Raw genomic sequence first — 9321 nt, forward strand, 5'->3', positions numbered from 1 at the left:
AGCAGCTGTCTATCTTTGCTAACTCTTTTAGGGACAAATGCACCCCCCACCCTTAGACAGATGTCAACCATATCTTCATTGTCACTCATTATCTACCAACCAATAACACAGATACAATAGTATTATTAATTTATTATAAGACATATAATATCAACACTTTATTAATCAACTATAGTAATTGAATATTTAACTTCAAATATACAAATAAACAAATAATCCAGTCCAACATGCATCAATAAACAAATCACACATATACAGTCTTCAATAAGTTCATTCACATAAACCCCAATTAATTAGTGTCAAATTTCAACCTAAACCACCAATTAACCTAATTCGCAATCAATTTCAAAATAATCCCTTTTTCTAGGGTTCTCAGTTTCAGTTGCCAAAGTAACCCCAATTAAGCATAAAATTGCAAAATTGACATCAACCATTCACCACTAATAGACGAAATTGCTGTAAAAAGATAAAAAAGATACCTTCTTTGGAATCTTTCACTTGTAATTGTCAGCAATTTTCGCCCTTTGTTTGAAGATGGATGACGAAATCCTCGAACGCTTTTCTTCTGCTAATGACAGCTCCCTTGTACTTTCCTATCCCCAACCACACAAAATTTAAGCAATTGAATGCCCTAGATGAAGATATTACTTTGAGTATATGAAAATTCAGAGTGAATTCAATGAAGATGGTTGGAAGTAATCAATGAAGAGGAAGAATCGTGTTTACTAAGTGTGAAATTTGGAGGCAAACCTAAAACATGGGACCCACGTCACTTTTCCGTCACAGAAACCGTTATCTGGTGGTAACTTCAAATTTTAATTTTTTTATGTGGTGTTAAAATAAACTTTTTTTTTGTGTAGTGTTAATATCAATTTTCATTGATTTGTATGGTGTTAAAGTCTAAAATTTCCTTATTGGGAATATTGGTACACTCCAGGCTTTTATCTTTGGTACACTTCATTAAATTTTCATTATTACACCCATAATTAATAACTAATTACTAAGGGTTCGTTTGACATTGCTGTGGTAATCTGTTTTTTGGTTTTCAAACTCATATGATATAAGTCATATAATGAAACAAAAATTAGTCAAACATATTAAAATCATGATAATTTTGAAAACTGACAACAGAAAAGTGGAAACATCTTTTTCTTGTTTCCTGTTTTTGGTTTTTTGTTTAAAAAAACAAAAAATTAAAAATAGATTACAATGTCAAATAAGCCCTAAGGGTTTGTTTGGCATTGCTGTGATTTTCTGTTTTTTGGTTTTTTGTTGTATAAAAATATATGATATATGTCACATAATGAATAAAAAATTATTTAAACTTATTTAAATCATAATAATTTTGAAAAACTGACAGCAAAAAAGTGGAAACACCTTTTTCTTGTTTCCTATTTTTGATTTTTAGTTTTAAAAAAAAACAGAAAACTAAAAACCAAAAATGATGCCAAACAAGCCCTAAAGTAACTAAAACGTTAATCAAACGTTTAGTTAAGGTAAATGGGAGGGATTTTGCACAGACTTGAGTTGACTAAAATGCCCTCCCCCTCATTAACTCTCCCTCCAAGCCCAACTGTATTCATTTACTCCAAATTTTTTATCGTTCTTCTTCTTCTCTCTCTCCCCTGTTCTCATTCTTTCTCTAACCCTAATTGTCGCGCTTCTGGAGCAATTTTTTTTGGAGTTTCAGACTTGCTTTGTGGATTTAAAAAGGTTAGTGGCCTGGTTATCTCTTGTTGTAATTTCATAACTTTTTCGGTTTAAATTGCTAGGTTTTAGATGAAACTAGCTTTTTGGCCCGTTCAATGCACGGGTGGTTATTTGAGTTAATTAATTTCATATGCAGGTATGCTTTTATATGAAGTAATTGTTTTATTTCTAAAACTTATAAGAAAAAAAGACTTAGGGTAAAAGTGTGAAAGAAAATGAAGAAATTTATTTAGATATATATACTTGAAGATGGTAAGATATGAAAAGATATATTAGTTTAAATTATATTTAAATTAGGGGATGAAAAGACAACTTTTATTATAAATTATATCTTTATGTAATGTGTACTAATTAATTGAATTTTATTTTATTATGGTGGAAATAACACACTTCATTTTCTTACTTGAATTTGCAAGTTGTAGAATGCATAAAGACTTAAACATAAATATTAAGAGAGGTGACATGTGTCATATGGGGTATTGAGTGACTTGTGATGTCATGTGTCATATGAAAAATTTGTGGTTTGTGTTTTTAAATACTAAGTATAGATTTACAAATTCTTGTGAATGGTTGAATATTGTTGACGGTTTGAATTATCATCTAATGTTGCTTAATTTAGCCTTGGTTTATATTTGTTTTGCATATGAATATGTATGCTTGCTTATTTTTATACTCTCTGACATATTGTATTTAAAATTGATGACTTTAGGTTGCATGCTACAGTGTTACTAGTTGTATGATGATTATTCTAGGTTTAAATATGTGTTCTTGAGTTTGTGATCTACTGTTGTGATTAAATCATGGTAGTGTAATTCATTTTGCAAAATGGGTGACACAATTACTATGAGATTTAAATATAAGAAGCATAATGTTGATATTGATGTGGACTGTGATAAGATCAATTTGATGGACTTAATGATAGAATTTGAAGATATCTTACAAAAGAAGGGAGTAGTTATTTTGAACCCTATATTTGCTTATGAATATAGGGGTAAACATTGGCCAATAGATGATGATGGGGGTCTGATGAGGATGTTTGAGTCATTACTTGATGCTAAGATGTATGTGATTGTGGTTGGGGATTGCTGTAAATTCAACTTATATGAATGACTTATAATCTCTGAGTTTAGGAGGAACAAAGGTGGTGAACTATGTGGCCAGGGTGTACATGAAGAGTCAGAATCACCACCTCTAAACTAACCATCCCCAACAGTGAGTGTGAGTGTGAATACCCAGCCTGCTATAGAAAACACCACTCACCACTCCTTCTGAGACAGGGATTGAGAAGACCAAACTAAAGCCTAGGAGGAAACTGAGATTGAAATACTCTGAGGATTCTACTGTCCCTACCAATGTGGTTACTCCTAGGGATGTCAATGGGGCGGGGCGGGTCGGATGTTGGCCTTCCCATCCCCACCTAACATTTTCATACCCCTCCCCATCCCCATCCCCATCCCCGTGGCGGGTCCAATATTCATCCCCATCCCCGCCCCGGCGGGTACAACTCCAAAACCATCCCCGCCCCATCCCCCACTTGGATATCCATCCCACCAAAGACCCGCCTAATCTCCACCCAAGACCCACCTAATCTCCGTCTTTCAAATACACAATCCTACATAATTAATATGGATTATAATAATAAAAAAAAACATTCTTAAAATTACACACCTTTTTATTTATAATATAAGTGTTTCGGGGTTTTCTGATGTCCTGCGGGAGAGTTACAATTCCGAGACTGGAACCGGACGCCTGTACCTGCAAAACAACGGAGACTCCTGGTGGTGGGAGCTCCGCCTCCAACGGTCAAGTTAGTACTTGATTAAGGAGTAATTAATGCGGAAATTAAAGTGATTGGGTCTCTCTAGGTGAGAGTGTTTAATGTGAGTTTTTAGCGTAATCAGCATGTAATTCCTGTCCTCCCCCCTTAATGAGGATTAAGGAAGGTATTTATAACCTTGGGAAACGTGTCAATCCTAGGTTTAGGTTAACCTAGGGCTGATTGGGCTTCCCTCGGAAGTTGGGCCTGGGTGGCCGGTTTCTCCATTAGGCATGGAGTATGCCACGTGTCATGACATAATAGGTCCAAGGTGGACGGATAAGCGCGTGCCACGTGGCAAGCCCTGACAGTTCCAACTGGGGGACACTTGGCAGGACCTGATTGGCCCACGTGGCGCATTCCGATTGGTGGGAGCGAAATCCCCTAATCATTTGCCCCTCACAGGTGGCACGTGACTGGTCACGTGTTACCTGTGACAGGTGCCGCACTGTAACAGGCGACGGTCTGCTACAGGTGTCACTCGGCGAAAGGCCGAGAGATTCTCCCGCCCAAATTTTGAATTCTGGAAGTGACCCTTCGCCTTCTCACTTCGCCTATATATAAGGGAGTGTTGACTTCAGTCATTTTCACACTTGAGAACTTTGTGAGAGAACATTCGGACCCCTGAACTTGCTCTGACATTTTGGACCCTTTTTGCCTACCGCCTGCTCTGACAAGCCGACTGCACAAGATTTTCAGAACTCCATCAACGTCACTCGTTCAGGTAACCGTCGGTTCTCTTACTCTTAATTGTCTTTATTTTATTCTTTTTTGAAATGGCACCACGGAAGCACACGACACGACCTAGGTTAGTGATCAGTCGGTCACCGGGGACGGCTGAATCTAGGACTAGGAGTGCCGCCTGCCCTTTTCCGGACCCATCTTTGCCCTTTATACAAAGTCCGACTGTATCTGTGTCTATGCAGAGCATGATGGCCAGAACAAAAAAGACTGCCAGGATCTCAAATTCAGACGGCTCCTCCCGCAGGTTGCCGATTAGTGAAACATCTGACCAGGCGCCAGATGTGGAAGTGAAACAAAGCGGCTTGAAAGCCGGCTGTTCTGAGGGAGGAATCAAATTGACCCCTTCCCATTTCTCAGTTGACAATTCTTCATTCTCTCCTGCTCCTTTTAAAGGAGAGGAGGCGGGCCCCTCCGGGAGAGGGGAGGAGTCGTCCTCTTCGGACTCGTCAGAGGACGATTCCGAATCTAACTCTTCTGGCCATGCTTCTCTGGACACAGAAGAGAAAAACAGTCGCCTGCAAGAGGCGAGGCTTTCTCACGCAGTTGAGAAGGGGGACAATTGGGCGGAGCCATCCGCCTCTTACCGAGAGCAAAATACCCCCTACTACTGCACGGTACCTCGGGGCCGGATCACAGCCATGCAAGAGAAAGTGGAGAGCTTTATCGCAAACCACACAATGGGCCCCGGCTTTTTAGTGTTCGTGCCGGATCCAGAAGACACAGTCGTCTGGCCGGCTGGTACCAGTTATGATAGCGCCTGCTTTGGCTGCTACGAGGCGGCCATCAAGGCTGGGCTGCGCTTCCCATTACATCCGGCTGTTCAGCGGATCTTGGATGGGTATGAGTTGGGGTTATGGCAGTTAGCCCCGAACTCCTGGGTCAACGTACTCGGCTATGTGGCCGGGTGCGAACTGCACGGGGTGGAGCCGAACTTCGAGGCTTTCGCCCACATGAACTACCTCAGCCGGACCCCTAAGGCAGGCGGTACCGGCTGGTATCAATTGACGAGCCACAGGGGCTACCTCATGACGAGAGGTAAAGCAAACAAATGGAAGGACTGGCGGAGCACCTTCCTTATCATTGAGAGTTCAGACACAGAGCTGAACAAGCGCTTCAACAGGTGGAACAGGAATCCGCCCCTTCTTGCAGGCGGCCGCAGCATGCCGCCTGTTCCCCCCAAGGCTAAGAAAGAGATCCTAGATAAAGGACTCTTCAAAGTAGAGTCGAAGGTGAACTCTACTTCAGGGGTACGAGAGCAAGTACCCCTGCACTGCGTCCCGAGCTTCAAATGGCTCTACGACGAGTACTTTTTGGCCGCCTGTGGCCTCAGCAGTCGGTGCTCAAGAGGTAGTCGGCCTGTCGAATACTCTGCTGTTCCGTGCATTTTTGTTATAACTTTTATTAACTTTTCCGTTTGTTTTTGCAGCGGACGCTATGAGCAAAATTACCGCCTCCAAGACTGCGGCGGCCATGTTGCGGGCCTCCATCATGCAACAAGCTTCAACCGACTCCCCCAACAAGGGGGCACCCTTGGTGGGCTTCGAACCTTTCACCCTCTTTTTGGAGTTGTGTTTATGCATATACTGACTTTTTTCTTCTTTTTTAGACGGGCGCTCCAAGAGCTTCTTCTTCCCAACAGCCGGACCCCAAGGCCCGGAGGACGACTGTTGCGAGCTCTCCTGGTTCTGCCAGGAAACATGCGGCGGCTGAGAAACAGCCGGCCACTTCTTCTAAAACTCCAGCTGGGCCGCCTAGAAGTATGAAGTTGTCCTAGTAAATTTTAGACTTGCTCCCTTTTTTACTAGGTCTAATCCGTTTGTTTATACTTGATGCAGCCGGCCCTCAGGAGCCTGACTTGGTCGAGGTGGCCAAGTCTATGATCAAGGCCGTTCCTCCAGCTGAAAGGGAGGCGGTCAGGGGTGTCAGCACCCTTGACCTAGACGGGATTGCAGGGGTCCTTGCTGAGGTATACTTAGCATATTTTTGAGTATTTGAATTCCAGGACGCCTGTTTTCTTTTTTGTTTGGAAACTGACGCCTGTTCCCCTTTTTACTAAGGCCCTGCTCCGAGTGAACGGCCTTCGCAAGCCGCTTGACCGGAAGAACAAAGAGGTAAAGGCTGCAAAAGCTATGGCCGCCTCTGACTGTGATAAGGCAATGTTTCAAATTGCCCAAAATGAAGTTCTGACCATTGATATTCTTTATTATCAGGCGCAGGCTACCGCCGCTATCCGGGCTCAGTTAGAGGCGGCCCAGAAGAGGAATAGCGAGCTGGAGGCGACCATCAACAACCTCAAGGCCGAGCTGAGACCTCTTCGCCAAAAGATGTCCTCATACGAAACCTTGGAGAAATCCTTGGCGAGCGTAAAGGTACGCCTGGTGACCCAGGAGAAGAGTCTTACTCAGGAGCTCTCGGAAAAGGCCGAGCAAGAAAAGAAAGAGCTGGTCCGGGAGATGATGGAAGACTCTGCTCAAATCCAGCGCATGACTTGGGGCCGCCTCTTCCCCAATGCCGACTTTGCCTCATGGGAAAAAAACGTACCGCCAGTGTTCTAACACATATAATCAAGAGATCCTGGCGGCTGCTGAGGAAGAGGCGTTGGAGGAAGCGTTGGAGGAGGAGCCGGTTGTGGCGCTTGTGCCGCTTGGGGGTAATGCATCAAAGAAGGATGCAGCTGAAGCCGAGTCTAGCAAGAAGAGTGCTGACCAGGCGGCAGCTACTAATATTGAAGATCTGCCCCCTTCTTAAGCTTTATGTCTTCTTTCCACGGCCTGCGTGCCGTTTGTTTTGTATTTACCCGGCCAGGGGGCCGGGGCTCTGAATATTTTGCCGGTCTTTGATGACCGGCTTCTTTTTAATGAATTTTTTGTTTTGCTTCAAATTTGTTTAAGTATTGAATATTCTGATATCCAATTGTACATTATACCGACTGTTTTACATGGCCGATAGTTGCAGACAGGTACGAATAGTTAGTAACGCCGCCTATGCCCCTGGACGACTGGTTGTCTGTTTCCAGGATAGACGATCAGTCGGCCATTTATCCAATCGGTATTCGAACCATTTTAAAGACTGGATCCCCTTTAGGCAGGCGGTCCTGTCATTTGTAAAATTTACCAAGTAGGAAAGTGGTTTGACCAAGTAAACATGATTGTTACCTAGTTGCCAAGTAACTGAGTAGTAGAGGTATCAAGCGGTTGGTATCGGTTGTTCCCCTTTATTCGCCAATGCTTGTTGGCTTTTAACTCAGGTTGTTAACCTAGAAGGAGTAGTGGTTGAGAGCCCCTGTTTGCTAAAAACAGGCGGACGACTCATACCTTTTAGGCTCCATACTAAGTTTGAGGGAGTGACTAAAGTCAACATAGGAGTTACTTAGTCTCCGTCACACTGTAGCTTGAGTAGTAAGGGCACCAGGCGGCCGAGGCCGGCTGAACTTTTTGATTCGCCAATGTTTGTTGGCTATTAATCCGAGTGGTTACCTAGTAGGAATAGGGGTTTGAGTGCCCCTGTTTGCTAAAAAAAAGGCGGTCTACTCAAACCTTTTAGGTTCCATACTAAGTTTGAGGGAGTGACTATGAGTTAACGTTGGTGTTACTCAGTCGCCGTCACTCTTGCTTGAGAAGTAGAGGTACCAGGCGGCGGAGGCCGGCTAGACCCCTTGATTCGCCAATGTTTGTTGGCTATTAACTCAAGAGGTACCCCCTGCATTTATCCCAAGTAATACAGGCGGTCATCTGACTCAGATGTCAGCTGCTACCACTGGTTTGGTTAGTGATACAGTTATCCTTGTCTCAAAAACGGCTACGTGGTTGCCCTTGGGGGCAGTCGTATAGGTGCCGTGTAATTAGTTTATAGAGCAATGTTCCACCCAAAAGGGAGCTGCTCTCTGCGACGAATTTCATCCGGAGGGATGCCGCCGGACGCCTGCTATGATGTTGGGACAGGTCGTATTAGTTTAAAAGATTTGATCAGTTGGCTTGGCGCCTGGTCTGATCATTCGGCCTGTGGCCTTGGTTAGTTCTTGGTGAACGTAGGTGCTAAGTAAAAGGAGGGTAGCCGCCTGTTAGGCACAGGGTCGGCCAGGCCCTAATCTTTTTTAGCTAAGTATAAGGGGGGTGGCTGTGTGTTTGGAACCAGTCGACCCTCTTCTATGGAGAGTAGCCGACTATATATCCAGACGGCATGCCCCTATGGTGATAGAGTAAAATACTCAATGGAGAGTAGCCGACTGTAAAGGTACAGGCGGCATGCCCCTCTTAAGTAAGAATAAAAATTAAACATGGAGAGTAGCCGACTGTTTATTAGTAGGCGTGCCCCTCTTAGTACAAAATTGAATATTAAGTATGCAAACTTTTATTAAGTAGCCCTTGACTATTTACATCATTCAAAAGAAATATTTCTTAAGATTATCTACATTCCAAGTTCGAGGCAACGGTTGGCCGTCTAGTGTTTCCAGACGGTAGGTACCGTCCCTGACCTCTTCACAGATTCGGTAGGGTCCTTCCCAGTTGGGAGTTAGTTTGCCAGACTCGTTAGCCCTACCAACTGCTTCCATTTTTCTAAGTACAAAGTCCCCCGCTTTGAGTGGACGCCTGTGTACTTTTTTGTTGTATGATCTAGTCATTCTCAGGCGGTAAATTTCATGGCGCAAGACAGCATTGCCCCTCCTTTCAGGAAGTGAGTCTAATGCCAGGCGCATGGCTTCCCAGTTTGCCTCTTCGTCATATAGCATTACTCGAAGAGTCGGCTCGTAGTGTTCTATTGGAAGAACAGCTTCCGCACCATAAGTTAGGAGGAATGGAGTTTCTCCAGTCGCCCCTTTTTCAGTCGTCCTAATGGCCCAGAGAACATGTGGTAATTCATCCGCCCATAGGCCGCCTGCTCGTTCAATCTTTTTCTTGAGACCGTCTGAGATGATTTTATTAAAGGCTTCTACCTGGCCGTTTGCTTGTGGACGGCCGACAGATGCAAAGTAGGGTGCAATTCCTTGGTCACCCAACCAGCTTTTGAGAACAGGTGTCTCAAATTGGGGACCATTATCAAAAACCATAGAC

The sequence above is a fragment of the Chenopodium quinoa genome, unplaced genomic scaffold (assembly GCF_001683475.1).
Source record: "Chenopodium quinoa cultivar QQ74 unplaced genomic scaffold, ASM168347v1, whole genome shotgun sequence".
Taxonomy (NCBI): domain Eukaryota; kingdom Viridiplantae; phylum Streptophyta; class Magnoliopsida; order Caryophyllales; family Amaranthaceae; genus Chenopodium; species Chenopodium quinoa.